This window comes from Cervus canadensis, chromosome 25 (genome assembly GCF_019320065.1).
Source record: "Cervus canadensis isolate Bull #8, Minnesota chromosome 25, ASM1932006v1, whole genome shotgun sequence".
NCBI lineage: Eukaryota > Metazoa > Chordata > Mammalia > Artiodactyla > Cervidae > Cervus > Cervus canadensis.
This window is the reverse complement of record NC_057410.1, coordinates 25,331,673-25,346,181: the sequence shown is the minus strand read 5'-3', so window position 1 is coordinate 25,346,181 and position 14,509 is coordinate 25,331,673. Positions and strand designations below refer to the sequence as shown.

The 14,509-nt window shown below is 40.9% G+C and overlaps 1 protein-coding gene and 1 long non-coding RNA gene across 2 annotated transcripts in view; both read right to left on the bottom strand.

Moving 5' to 3' along the window:
- Window positions 1-7,085, bottom strand: part of LOC122427613 (tubulin alpha-1C chain) — a 46,943-nt gene extending 39,858 nt beyond the window's left edge. The window contains exons 1-2 of the mRNA XM_043447217.1: window positions 6,949-7,085; window positions 1,066-1,220 (exon numbers count right to left, since the gene is read on the bottom strand). The gene's annotated coding sequence lies outside the window, so the exon portion shown is untranslated. The remainder of the gene's footprint in view (window positions 1-1,065; window positions 1,221-6,948) is intronic.
- A 2,182-nt stretch (window positions 7,086-9,267) lies between these two features.
- LOC122427615 overlaps window positions 9,268-14,509 on the bottom strand; it is a 34,951-nt gene continuing 29,709 nt past the window's right edge. Inside the window, exons 3-4 of the long non-coding RNA XR_006265497.1 lie at window positions 12,413-12,497; window positions 9,268-10,807 (exon numbers count right to left, since the gene is read on the bottom strand). This is a non-coding gene — a long non-coding RNA (uncharacterized LOC122427615). The remainder of the gene's footprint in view (window positions 10,808-12,412; window positions 12,498-14,509) is intronic.

The window sequence follows — 14,509 nt, the reverse complement described above, 5'->3', positions numbered from 1 at the left end:
TGTCATTTTATTTCTCATCCTGATTTCCTAGTTTATTTTCTCCCAGCATCCATTTGGAGGGTTAACATTTTCTCTGTGACACTATTCACTATGGCAGTAGAATCAGGTAGGTCTCATACATGAGGGCTTAGATATACAAGCACCAAAGGATGTCTCTATAAAACACTGACTGTATACAAAAGTGACATGACATGGACCGCAAGAACTACATCACCAGTTAGGTTCCAACAGGTTTATATTGTTGGTAAAGCTACTTCATCTTTTCCAGGAAACCCATTATGAGCTCATCCCAGAAAACAAAAACTCATTTTTGTTAGAATGTTATTATCAAGCTCTGGAGGGTGAGGACTATGTTTGATAACATTTTCCTATTACAAATGTTTCCTATCCGTGACACCGTATTTTTCCAGATGGGTGGGCCAATTGTATTTCTGCTCTAAATCTTGTTTTCTTCCAGTTCCCCAGGAGTTTTCTGATTGTGACCTTTAACAAAGTTCCCAGCAATGGTAAATTGAGGTTTGTTTTGGAGTATGTATATAAATGTGTTTGCAAATAGGTTTAGATCCTGGTGTGGAAAGAGCCTGCAGTCTCCTAAATAGAAAAATCATCAAGTAAATCAGAACTGACTTAAGAGTTTGGAAAATGGTAGTGGGTCTTAGTGACCTTGTATCAAACCATGGCCAAGGCCACATTCTAACACATCCCCACTCCCAGATTAATTTAATTTCTGTCACCCTCTTCATCTTTTAAAATTCCTTCCATTCAGCAAAATCAGTTCCATTCAACAGAACAAATACATTGACTTCTGCACCTTATAACTCCTTATGTGCACTGATGGAAAATACGGTTTTAATTTTCAGCGTTGCACCTGAGAACATGCCAGGGCTGGGGGCTGGGTAATGAAATGAATTAAGCTGCCTCTTCTTCTGAAGCCCCAGGTTTTCCTAACACCCATAGACCATATGCCAGTTCATTTAGGGCGGAGGACTCCTCAAAACTGACGCCATTTTCTTGCAGGGTCAATTAGGTCTCTTTTTAGACAAGCGGACTGCATTTGAATGTTACCTTGGTGTCAGAGCCTTCTCTGGGCAAAGGGCCGGACGTTCACCTGCAACCTGTCTCCTCCTTCCCCGGCAAGCTCCTTGCAGCGTCGCGGCGCTTCCAGCAGATGGCGCCGCAGCTGAATTTTCGCGACCCGCTCTCTAAACCGGCAGAAGCGTCTGGAATAAACAGGAAGGGGAATTTGTTTTTTAAAGCATTCTGAGTTTCAACATATATTGCCTTCTTTGTTGAGTCAGAAGCTTTTTTTATTTAACTTAAATTGAAGTGCATTTGAGATTTAAAAAAAAAAATCAGCGATGACGCAATCCCAAATACGGGGTGGGGGGGGGGTTGTTTTGTTTTCTTAAGAATTTCCACTTTCACAAATGATTCAGGAAGGAAGTTTTCAAGTAGCATAAACTGTCGCAAGAGCACTGTGGTTCAGAAACGCTAGCAGGGTGTGCTAGGTGAAGAAAGTTGGCCTCAAAAATACCAACAAGGCGTGGCAGGGGAGAGCCTCGCTGGGCCGCAGCGGAAGTGACCTTAGAGGCGGGCGGGGCGGTGGCCGTGGAAAACAGCGCCGCCTGCTGGTCGAAAGAGAAAAAGCTCGGATCTTGCCAGAGGCTGCGGCGTGGCTCCCTGGACAGTTACTCCCCACAGACATTACAGTCAAGATGCTGCACGTTATGCCCCTTCCCCAACAAAATTGAAAGTAATGGGCACAACCAGATAAGTCTTTCTGTAGAGAAGAAATCTTAGAGGCCAGTTGTGGTTTGAGAATACAGTGTTTCAAAGACCTTCACCGTTGTTAACACTTCCCTAAAGCTAAAAATGGTGGATTTGATTATTATGGTATAATTGTTATTTAAAACAATCTATAAAGGAGAGTGAAAAATAGAACCCTATAGGGGCTCTCTTTCATTTATCCCATCCTGCTTTATTTACAAAATAATAAAAGAGGTGATCAGAAGCAAATTGGAAAAAAACGGGCAGAAGGTTGAATTTCAAGGTGATTGTGCGTATCATTTCTTATTATGGCCCCTCATTTTTATTCCAGGGTTGTTGCAGTTTCATTTCTGGAGTCCCTCCTCCTCTCCCCACTTCCTTTTTCTCTTCACTCATTTGACAGGAGCCTCCGCAGTCATCGGCCTAGAATACGTCATCGTCATCCACTGGGAGAGACGTGTGGTACCACCTTTCTCCCCCTATGGCTGAAGCCCGTGGAAAGAAGATGAATGTTGCGTTTCTGCTCCTGACCCAGCGCGATTGTTGGGAACTGTTAACCTGCAAGATGATGCCAAAGCGCAGCCTCCCTCCTTTTACGCTGTATAGAGTTTTAGGTTGCCCTTCATTAAGCTGATGCTTTCCCCTACAGAGCCCTGTCCTTCACATTGCCCAAATGATTTGCTAATAACCTTCTCCTCTCTTCTACTTGCAGAGATTCAGTGCATTAAGCCTAAGAGTTGTACACACACACACACACACACACACCCTTTGTCTTCTTTTAAGGAGTGAAGACCCATAGGTGGACAGTTTCATTTAGATTAGTCATGCAGTGTATCAGGTTCTCTTGACATGAAAATTTCCATCTCCCATCAAGGCATAGCTGTAGGCATTTATTATAGGCTCTGGTTCAAAGCAGGCCCTCTCTTTTGAGCAGGAGCACCAGAAATTAGGAACCTGACTGGAAGAGAAGCTTCATGGGGGTCCAGAAGGAAAGTTGGGCTCCCAAGTCCTGTTTATGACTGCTGTAGCCTTCACAATCTGGATCCGACCAAATGAACACTGAGAGCACAGTGTCTGGAGTACAAAGAAGAGTGATGGATATGTAATAACTTGACTGAGTCGGGGACAGGATCCAAGACATGCCTGACATTTGTTTATCAGCAAAGAAACAGAAGTAAAGGAGGAGATGTCTCCCTCAGTCTTACAAAAGTGTCCTTCCGGGAGACGATACAGGAACAGGGCGCTGATAACATTAATACTGTGCAGGCAAGCACACGCCTCCCCACATCCCCAGGACTGCTGAACCGAGTGTTATTAAACTAATCGGCAGGGACACAGCTCTGAGCCTCTCCTGCCACAGTCCTCAGAGGGAGTCGGCTCAGACAAAGCAAAGTGGCTTTTCCGAGGGGGAGGGGTGCCCGCTTTCTCTTTGTTCTTCCTTGGAAAATAGGCTCTCTCTCAAGTCTCATAACCAGCTGCTTTCATCTCTCAGAGGAAGGCAAAGGAAGTTAATTCCCAATAAAAATTTGGACAGCATATGTTTTAGAGCCCTGAACTCTGACTGTAAAATGCAGGGGCAAACTCATTACAATTCTAACACGCTATAAGTTTTATTCTGGGTTTCTAGGCAAAAATTTCAAAAAGGTGCCTCTCCTTATCAAATAAAAATATAATAAAAAGGTCATCTTCAGAAAGGGGTAATAGAGACAGTGCTTTGAGTCCTTCTTAACCTAATAATAGATGTTGTGCACTCTGTTCTTAAGAATCTCTTCCTCAGAGGTATGATTTAATGAGCATATTCCTTTGTCTGCTAAGAAATAAGGGCTCTCTGAGAAGTCACACATTTTTATACTACAAGTGATTTTTTTTTCATAAGAATGATTTAATATAGCTCCTTTAGAGATGAAAACATTTAGTATTGTCTGTGCCTGACTTACGTGTGGAATTAAGAGAAAGGATGTTTGTCCTTGTATCAGGAATAGGCCTGCCACACCCCAGGCACTCAGAGCATCTGCTCCCTGGACTGATTCTTAAACCAAAGCTGCACATGGCTTCTGTGCTTGACAGCTGAGGTGGCCTTTTATATCCAGTTGGAATTTCTGTTTGGGCCTGCTTGAATGCGTTTGCCCACACAACAGAAAATGGACTCTGGTGGTCAGAGAAACCTTAATGGGCTGAGGACTAGGCTAATATTTTGGAAATGCTGTAGGTTCATTTCCTGGGAATTTACCCCCCAAAATAAAGTACCTTCGGTCCCTTCAAGTGGCATCCTCAGGCTCTTTAAGACAATTCCATTTTGGGGGGATTTTAAGTGCTCACTAAATATCAGGTATTTAGTCCAGAGTAACAGAGTATCTGCACATTTGTATTCAATCCTTGGGCCCTGTGGAAAGCAGCTCTCTACCAGCTCCTGGGGAACCTCGTTCTTTCCAGCAGGTTAAAGAGGAAGTGAGAACGACCTCCAGCCAGGGAACCAGCCCAGTGTAAGTACGTGATCTGATGGCTCAAGTTCTACAGGTAAGCTTCTAAAATGATTCTGAAGCTAGACAAGAAACGAATGAGCAGGTGTTAAAGGATTATATATACCTTTGTAATTAACAGAAAAATTGGATAAAATAGCACTGGGCATGTATAGTCATAATGCTACCCTGTGTTTAGGTTATTACCTGTTACCCAGAGAGTATATTGCAGAATGCCTTTCATCTGACAGGTTCAAAGTTCTTTCCAGTGTTAACCTCATACATTAAGGCATTTCAATTTAACAACTAATAAGCACTTTGAAGGCAAGAGCCATGTCTTGCTTGCACTTCCTTTATGTTTTGCACAGTGTCCAGCAGGTATTAGACAGTAGGTGCTCAGGGAATTCTATCTTAAAATATATATATGTGTGTGTGTGTGTGTGTGTGTATGTGTGTGTGTGTGTGTATGTGTGTGTGTGTGTGTGTGTGTGTATATAGGCTGTGCTTTAATCCTGAGATTAGGCCTGCCTTTTTTGTCACATCTGAAGAAAATGGATAGTGATACTTTGAGGACAGAAAATGAAAATGGGGATGTTGCAGCTTCTCTGATAATGACCATAGCAGCTGACTTTTCTATACCAGAAACTGTGTAAATGCTTCACACAAATTATCTCATTTCAACCTCACCACAACCCTACAGGCTCAGTTTACTATTATTACTATTGTTATTTTACATATGATAAGATATTATTCAAGTCACACAACTAATAGAGAGTCACATCAGGGACTTGAATCCAGAGAGAGATCGGTCTCCAAGGTACGTGCTTTGAGGTTCTTGCTCCAGAATATCTAATAGGGATACTTCTAGTTCCATTTACTACCTTCTTTGAGGGGTTGCCTCACAACATAATATCTGAAGTGGGAGGGAGAGAGGGAAGAAAGTAAGTAAACACAGTTCATAACGTACACATTTCAGTTTGCATGAATTTGATGTTCTTTCCTATATGTTATCTCATTTAATCCCCACAGCACTGTCAAGTATGTTACTACTGTCTCTTATATATAAGGAATATATCTCTGGAGAACGGGCTGATTTTTTAAAAAATAAATACTAAACTTCTTAGCTGAGAGGCAACAAATCTGATAACACTGTCCTTGCCCTAAGCATCTCATCTCAGCTGAGAATGTTGGTACGAGTTCTTATGTTTCTTTCCTTTCTTACTAACACTCCAATGAGCCATAAAGCTTATGCTTGTCTCTACTTGTCCCATAAATGCAGATACAATTAAATGTTGACTCACATGGAATAAGCCATTTCAAAAGCTGAGGCAAAGTAGAGAGGAAACAGTAAAAGGAAATGCTATGTGATGTAACAAAAAGAATGAATTAGATTTAAATATGTGGCTAAGAAAAGATCTCCACAAGGCATAGTAAATTAGAAAAAGAAAGAAAGGAGAGCAAGCTGCAGAATAAAAAGTACAACAATGGTACCATTTATGTTTTAGAAAGATATGAAACCGTATAATATGAATATACACACATTTATGCAAACACACATAGAAAACAATTGGTTACACCTCAAATTGATAATAGGTTTATCCAGAGAGACAACTGGGTCCAGGCTGAGGTGCATAGTATGGGCAGACTTCTTTGTTATCTTTTTATTAGATAATTTATTCAAATAATGTGTATGTAAGAGGAAAAAAAAAAAAGGACAGAAAAGAAACAAGTAATGCTGTTAGAAAATGAAAGATCAGCAACAAAAAGTAAATGATACAAATACACAAACTAAAATCCACTGCCTCATTCACATCCGTAAGAGACCGATAGATTTGAAGAGATTCCTCGTGCAGGCATTATCATTATCAGTTGTATGGTTTTTTTAATGTAATGTTTCCTGACTCTACCAGAACTACATGGCTGCGAAGGACACTAGGCTTGGAGCCAGATGACTGGGTACAAGGCCTGACTCTGCACTTCTCTGTAACCTTGGGCTAATTTCTCAGGGCCCTTGTTTCCTTATCTATCAAGATAATAGTAACATACTTCAGAGGGTGCTTTGAGGAGTAAATGAAATAATGCTCAGGAAAGAACAGCAATATCATGCAGACTGACATTTATAAATGTGTTTTTGCATCTTTTCTTCCCATTCTCTCTCCTCCACTTCAGATAATGATTATTTTATGTACCTTTAGATGTCTGAATGCCCCACAACGAGGCAGAGTTAAATTAACAAACCATTAGTCTTCAGATAACATTTGCTAATAATAGTCCTCCATTACTTGAAGCTATAGTTATGCACATGTGTAGTTTTTAAGCTTAAATAACCCATATTCATGTATTTATTTTAAGGAATATATCTGTTTGACTCCATCTATAAAATATATTATTTTCTTATAAAACCTTACTTTTGATACAAAAACTACAATATCCAAACAGAGAGGCCATTTAAAGTATAAGCCAAAAATGCATTACACTTTTTTTTTTTTGTGCACCTTAAAATGTGCTTATTTGTGGTCCTACTGAAATTTCAGGCTGTTCTGAAATTTGAGTAGCCAATTATAAACCTTATAATAAAAAGGATTGCAAAAATAATAAGAGAAATATTATCACCAATATAATTAAGCACAAAAGAGAAACGAACACATTAATAAATATCAGTTGCCTACAGACAGCAGCACCATGTCCACGCCGCATGATCTATTTTCAATTACAGCCTCACCTTTGAAACAGAGCCAGGTTCTCATCTGCTTTTGCTGGATGTGCCTGTGTTAAAAGGCGCAGGGACCTGAAGATTTCTAGTGAAGTAAGTAAGAATCCAGTTTAAGTTGTTTTGCAGTTTGAGTTCAGAAGGGATTCATATTTAAAGGAACCAGTTCCAGGCAGACAAAGCACGCCTCCCTCCCAAGCTCCTCCACACCATTAAACTGGGCTGTCATTTTAGAGGTGGGCGCTCATTGTTCACTTTCTTCTCCTCTAATTAGACTTGACAGATTGCTCTTTCTAGCTAGACTGGCTATTGCCAAGAACAGAGAGGAAGAGAGGAGGCCAACCTTGTCTTTATGCCCTTGGAATCAGCTCCCCACCCCCATTCCCAGTCTACAGACACAGAAAGGCATCCCCAGCCGCTCAAATCTCTTCTCCTTCTCCTCTAGCCTCCTTCTTGCTTGGCCCCTGGCAGTCTCAGCACCACTGACTTTTCTTACTTTCAACACTGTGAGATTCAAAGCCTCATAGGCTGTGTGAGTGGAATAAGTGTACACTAATATTTAATTTATATCTTTCATATTAATACTCTTTTTTTTTTTCCTCCTGCAGGCCTGGGGGGAAAACAGACCAGCTTAATAAAGGGAAAGACACGGCAGTTCTACCCAAGAGCAGCAAATACTCATTGCTTCATAGGACAGAGCTCTAGAAGGATTCAGGCCCTGGCACTGTGTCCTGCATCCATTCTTCTGAAGCAAATCCCTTGCCCCCTGCCTCCAGTTTCCGTATCTGTAAAATGCCATCAATAATTCTTGAACCTTTATCATATCATGTTACACTGGTATTATATAAGAATTAGATAATAAAATTTTAGGACTGGAAAGAATCTTAGAGATCATCTAGTCTAGTATCTTTGTTTGGAAGACTTGAAAAACACAGGCTGAAAGAAGGAGGCGACAGGCGTAGTGTTATGAAATTAGTTCACAGGCTTTAAACACATGGTGCTGAACAACAGCTTGCTAATCAGCTTTGTCACTAACAGGCCTTTTCCTAGTTTAGCCTATGCTTGATAATAAGCTTTATTGGCCAGGAAAGCAACTTTCTTTTTCCAAGGAAGGAATTCCCCTCACCCAAGCACTATGTTTTCAGAAATGCTTCCCTTTACTAAGAACCAACCCAGTGGTCTTGTAATAGAACCTGAGTCACCCAATGCCACATGCCTCTCACAGTGGCCCAGGATGACACTCAATAGGCTGAGGTCTGGGGCCCTGCTCTCAAATAAGAGTGGGCCTGTCTTTGACCTCAGCCTGGCTGTGCCTACAGCCTCAAGAACTGTGCGCAGTAGAGACCGTCAGGAATTTCTTCTTGGAACAATCTAGTGTTTCTAGGTTGAAATGTAAATCCCTTCATTTATCATTCATTCACTTACAACCTTTTAATAAAAGCCCATGGTTTGGTAATCCCCTGAAAGCTGATAAGACTACTACAATGAGTAGGACCCAGCCTCAAGGAGCTTTAGAAAGAACCAGAAGTGTAAATTGCTTAGGTGCAGTGGAGCACGGTGGGAATCTGTATGGAAGGAGGAGATGGTCAGTTTGCCTTGGTGGGGGTTTAAGGAATCAGAAAAATGCCATAGAAGAGGTAATACTTGAGCTGAGCTTTGGGAAATGAAGGTTATTTTCCAGGTGGAAGTGAGGCGAGTGCATGGCATTCAGATAGAGAGTAAGTCTAGTGCTTGGTGGGGCAGGGGGGAGGGGGGCGGGATTTTTTTGGTCTGCTTAGTATGAGGAAGCATCGCACTAAACTGGAAATTTAGGTAGAGATCAGTGAAAACATTATATGACAAATGAAGAAGTTTAGATTTTATTGTGGCAGCTCATGGGGACCTTTGAAGAGTTTCAAACAGGGGAGTAACATGATCCAAACTGCAGTTTTGAAAGATGGCTCTGACAGCAGTGTAGAAGATAGATTGGAAGAGGTGGGAAGAAGCAAGGCCCAAGGGAGAGAGACAATGCAAAAATTTAGGTGAAACAAGACAGCTAATTCAATCTCTTTAAAGAGCCAGGAGGGAGAATTCCCTGGTGGTCCAATGGTTAAGACTCCACACTTCCACTGCAGGGGGCCCAGGTTCAATTTCTCGTGGAGAGACTAAGATCCTGCAAACCACAAGCTGTGGTCAAAAAATTAATTAACTAATTTAAAAAAGATTTCAATGGGAAGGATCAAAGAAGGGGAACTGTTTTACTTTCCAAGAGGCTTCAACTACATGCAGTGTGTGGACCTTGTCTGGATCTTGATTCAAACAGGCCAGCTGCAAACAGAAAATCTGGAAGAAAAACATAGTATTAGATAATATTAAGGCATTCTTGTTAACTTGGTTAGGTGTGAAAATGCTACTGTGGTAATGTAATACAACAGCATACTGAAATGTTTATGAGTGACATATCATGATGTCTGGATTTGCTCTAAAACATGGTACAAATAATAGATGAAGTAGCTATGGCAGAAAGTTAATAATTATTCAGCTCAGATGATGCATATGTAGGGTTTTATTATACTCCATGTATATCTGACAATCTTCAAAATAAAAAGGTAACATTTTGGTAAAGGATCATGAGATGGTAAGGCTTCCCAGGTGGCCCAGTGGTAAAGAACCCACCTGCCAATGCAGGAGATGTGGGTTCGATCTCTGGGTTGGGAAGATCCCCTGGAGAAGGAAATGGCAACCCACTCCAGTATACTTGCCTGGAAAATCCCACGGACAGAGGAGGTTGGCAGGCTACCATCCATGGGGTCACAAAAGAGTTGGACACAATTTGGCAAATAAACAATGAGATGCTAAATTAAAGAAATTATAATGAAAAAGGAGAGAAAGCTATGAGAGATACTAAACAGGCAGAATGAACAGTACTCAGTGACTGATTATAAGTGGTTAGTGAAACAGAAGAACTGAAGTGACTTCCAGTTTTTTGCTTGGGTGGGTGGGGAGATAGGAAAGAGTTTACTCTTTCAGGGATGCAGAATTGGACTTTCAGTGAAACATCAACTCAGCGCTGCATAGTAGGCAATTGGACACACAGATTTTTAAAACTCAGGAGAGCACCTGGGGCTGATGGTATGGATTTGTGAGCTGTCAGCTCACCAGCACTTGGGTGATGATTCAAAGCATTGAAGGAGCATGGCAGGTGAGAAGGGAAGATGGCAGAGGAAGAAGCCCAAGGCATACTTATATTTAAGAAGTGGGGATAGGAAGAATTTGCACAAGAGATTGAGAGAATGGCCAGAGACATATAAGGAGAAACAGGAAGAAATAATTTCTGGAGAATCTGTGAAGAAACAATGGGTCAATAGAATCAAATGTCCCAAGTTAAAACATGAAACCTGTTGGATTTAGCATCTAAATGATAATTGCCAAAAAACATTCAGTAGAGTACAGTTCGAAGAGGGAAGAATAAGTGAAGCCTGGAAGATGAGGGGGAGGGTTGGATGGTCCTCAAAGGAAGAGGGAGGTGGCTAAAAATGGTTTTTAAGTGGATTAGTTCTAGTCCAGTGGGATGATCAATTACCTCTGCTCAAGGGGGTCAGTAGAAGTGAAATCTTGAGAGAAGAAAACAAAACAACACAAAAAACCAAATTTTAGTAAGGCAAGGAAGAGAAGGGTATATTCTGTAGAGATTAAGAATGTAGGGTTGGTCCAACAAAGCAAAGATTTTAGACGGCGTTAGGAAGAGCATTTACAAGAAGATCAGCAAGTGTCTGAGAGTCACGGGGGCAGAAGGGGACTCTTGACCTCTGGCTGGCGTACTTTAGCAACCTCTTCAACAGTTGTCCATATATAATTCTTTCTGCTCTCTGACATCTTGGAGGTATTGAATCTGGAAAATGTTTATAAAGTATAGCTTTGGTCAGGTCAAACCCTTGCCCTAAAATTTTCATTAGCTCCTAATACCTACTGAATTAGGTATACTACAGATATTGAAAGCCCTTCCATAATCTGATTCCAACCTGTTTTTATCAGGCTGATCTTTTGGTGTTTGTTTGCTTGTTTTTGTTATGTTTTGTTTTTCTTCTCATGCACCTTCCTTCTAGGATGCTAGGTTATTTGATATTCTCTGAATATATTAATTACATGAAATATTATAGGAAAAGGGCTGAGAAGTGTCTAGCATATAGTAGCATTCCACAGATGTTAGTTTTGGGATACTGAACTATTTATAATTCCCCTCTAACCATTTCATTCAGTTTTCTTTACCCTAAAGTCTCTTTCCACCTTCTTCATGTCATATAGCAAGATTCAGCTCAGGTGTCATTTATTCTAGGAAGACTTTCCTGGGTTCTCAGGATGTGGGTGCCCTTGTCTGGGCTTCTGCAGCAAGCCCACCTCGCCTGACACTCAGCCTATTAGATCTGTTTATATGTCTGTTTCCTCATTGGAATATAAATTTCCTGACGGCCAAGGCTGAATTTTTTTTAACATGTTATAGCATCAGTACTCAGTACAGTACAAGGCATTATATATGATTTTTAAAAACTGATGTACTGAACACAGGGCTTCCCTTGTAACTCAGTCAGTAAAGAATCTGTCTGCAATGCAGGAGACCCAGGTTCGATTCCTGGGTTGGGAAGATCCCTGGAGAAGGAAATGGCAACCCACTTCAGTATTCTTGCTTGGAGAATCCCATGGACAGAGGAACCTGGCTGGCTACAGTCCATAGGGCCACAAGAGTCAGACACGACTGAGCACCTAAACTACCACCATATTGAACAAAACTTCACTTCCTCTCTTCTCTAAGTACCTTTATGTGATGTGTGATGTGGTTTCTCCTATGACATCTTCGCTCTACTCCTGAATGGAAGTGGACGTTATTTTTGTCACCATAGTGTCCCTTCCTGTTCTTTTGGCAACAGGCTTGATTTTCTTCCTGAATTCTCTGCTCTGGAGGTTTGTGATCTGGATGGGGCTTCCCCAACACCCTGTCCCAGGGTGGAGGAAAAGACACAGGCCTAAATCAGCCAGTTATTGTCCTGTTTCCAGTGGCCTAACTGGTTTAGGGGAGCCCTGTGCTCTGAGCCTTTCCAATCATAGTAAATCTCAGGACTTTCTCCAGTTACCAGAAGAGGAATTCTTTTCTTTCTCTCCCTCTTTCTTCCGCACATGGTCAGTAGGGCACAGGGCTACAGTCATTCTCATACCACAAGAGATAAATCTGTTTGAAAATAAAGGCACTGGTTGGAGAGAAGACAACCAAGAGAAAAAGAGAGAGAAACAAAATCTTGGTGATGGAAACAATTGAATTCAGCTATGTTTGGAAGGAAAACTATTGCTTGTCAGTTTGTGTTGGGTTTTCTGTCATTTGCAACAAAACCACCTTCACTAATATAATATTTATGGGTAACAAATATACTACTTGACAAATGAGACTATTCAACAAATGTGTGTTTCATAGATAAATAAGTTCTGAGGAGCAGCAATTACTTACTTCTACAGTGTGATTTGATCATCCTTCTGGAGATGGATAACTGTGATGTATTTGCACCCATGTGAATACACTTAATGCCACTGAACTGCGCACAGAAAGATGGTTAAAATAGTTAACTTTATGCTGTATGTTTTACTCCACTAAAAAAAAATGAATAAGAGAAAGGAAAAGATCATCATTAGACTGGAAATAACGGTTTACAGCCCAGTTATCACATGAAAACATAGGGAAAGGAAAGCTTGCTGCATTGTACCTGTAATACAGGTAATCATTCTCTGCTTTTAGAAATGCATCCTAGGGAAATAACTAGGTAAGTATACAAAGCATGTCTATCTGAACATTATTTGCAGTATTAATAGGGACTAGCTAATAAAATTATATTCAGAGAATAGAATGTTATATAGTCATTAAAATAAGGTAGACTTATGTGTCACTTCTTTTTTTTTTCTTATGTGTCACTTCTTATGAATATATATGTCAGAGTGCTATTGGAATTATATTAGTGTCAAATAGTTTCACAAAAATAATGTAAGACTTTTATGAGATTTAAGGGCTTCCCTGATAGCTCAGTTGGTAAAGAATCCGCCTGCAATGCAGGAGACCCCGGTTCAATTCCTAGGTCAGAAGATCCACTGGAGAAGGGATAAGCTACCCGCTCCAGTATTCTTGGGCTTCCCTTGTGGCTCAGCTGGTAAAGAATCCACCTGCAATGAGGGAGACCTGGATTCGATCCCTGGGTTGGGAAGATCCCCTGGAGAAGGGAAAGGCTACCCACTCCAGTATTCTGGCCTGGAGAATTCTATGGACTGAGCAACTTTCACTTTCACTGTTGTGAAATTTATGAATTAGAACTAAATTTGGTTGGAAGGAAGAACCTCATTCAGTGGATGGTAGGAGGTAAAAAAGCTCACTCAAAAAGAGCTTACCAAAACAAAAAAACTTACCATATTTCACTGAACTTCCGATACCACTGGTTGTGAGGTGCTTCCTGATTTCAGAGATACTAAAATGTGAAAAACTATACAGCAGAAAATTGTGCATAAAGATAAGTGGGATGAAGGGAAATAAGACATGAAAATCATTAGATAAAGTAAACTCAAAAGCCAAAATGTTATAAGATTTATGGAATAAAATTATTTCATAGCTAGTAAAAGGAAGCTTTGAGGAGGAGAGGGCATGGCAACCCACTCCAGTATTCTTGCCTGGAGAATTCTATGGACAGAGGAGACTTGCGGGCTACCATCCATGGGGTCACAAAGAGTCAGACATGACTGAAGTGACTTAGCACACACGCGCATAAGATGGCCACAAAACCATGCACTGAAGACTGATTTTGTAACTAAACTAAAGTAGGAAGCAAGCAACTCTCCCTGCTGTTTTGAACATTGCATATTAGGTAACAGTGACTGTTAATTCATTTACATTTGTGAGGTTTCTTTCTCTATTTTTTCTTAAGTGGAGGCCAGGTTTATAATTTTAGCTTCGCCTTCTCCCGCTTTAAGAAGGAGGTTGGCAGCTGAAGAGAGATAAAAAGGAATGGGAGTGACGAACTGCTAATACTCAAGGAGAAGGTCAAATGTCTACATTTTTCTTGTAAACAGAAAGTACGGAACTCAAGACTTCCCCTAAAAGTGTTCAGTATCTCTTCCCATCTTGTTTAAAGTAGCCTCACAAGATAGGAATTTGACCAGCTGTCTAGAGGGAAATGGGCTTTTAAAACATCAAGCATTCTCTCTCCATCTGCCTCTCTCCCTCTGTCTCTCTCTCTCACACACACAGTCACAGATTTCAGGGCTTAGGAATACACCATACGTATGCTGTTTACTCACATAGCTTGTTCCTTATTTTCAGTTATTTCTGTCCTCTACCGAGAGGGAAGTATTTGGGAAGGCAAATTGCTATTGGTTATTCCTATGACTCACAATGAGTTCAAGTCAGGCACCCAGGACCACTGCCACCAGCAACTGCTGTATCCAGAGCGTCATCACAAGGACCTCACATTTGATGTAATTACTGACCACAGACAGTGGGACTTCACCAAAAGCCACAGGTATGAGTCTAGGCAAAATGCACTGGTAAATAAATTTACCTCATAGG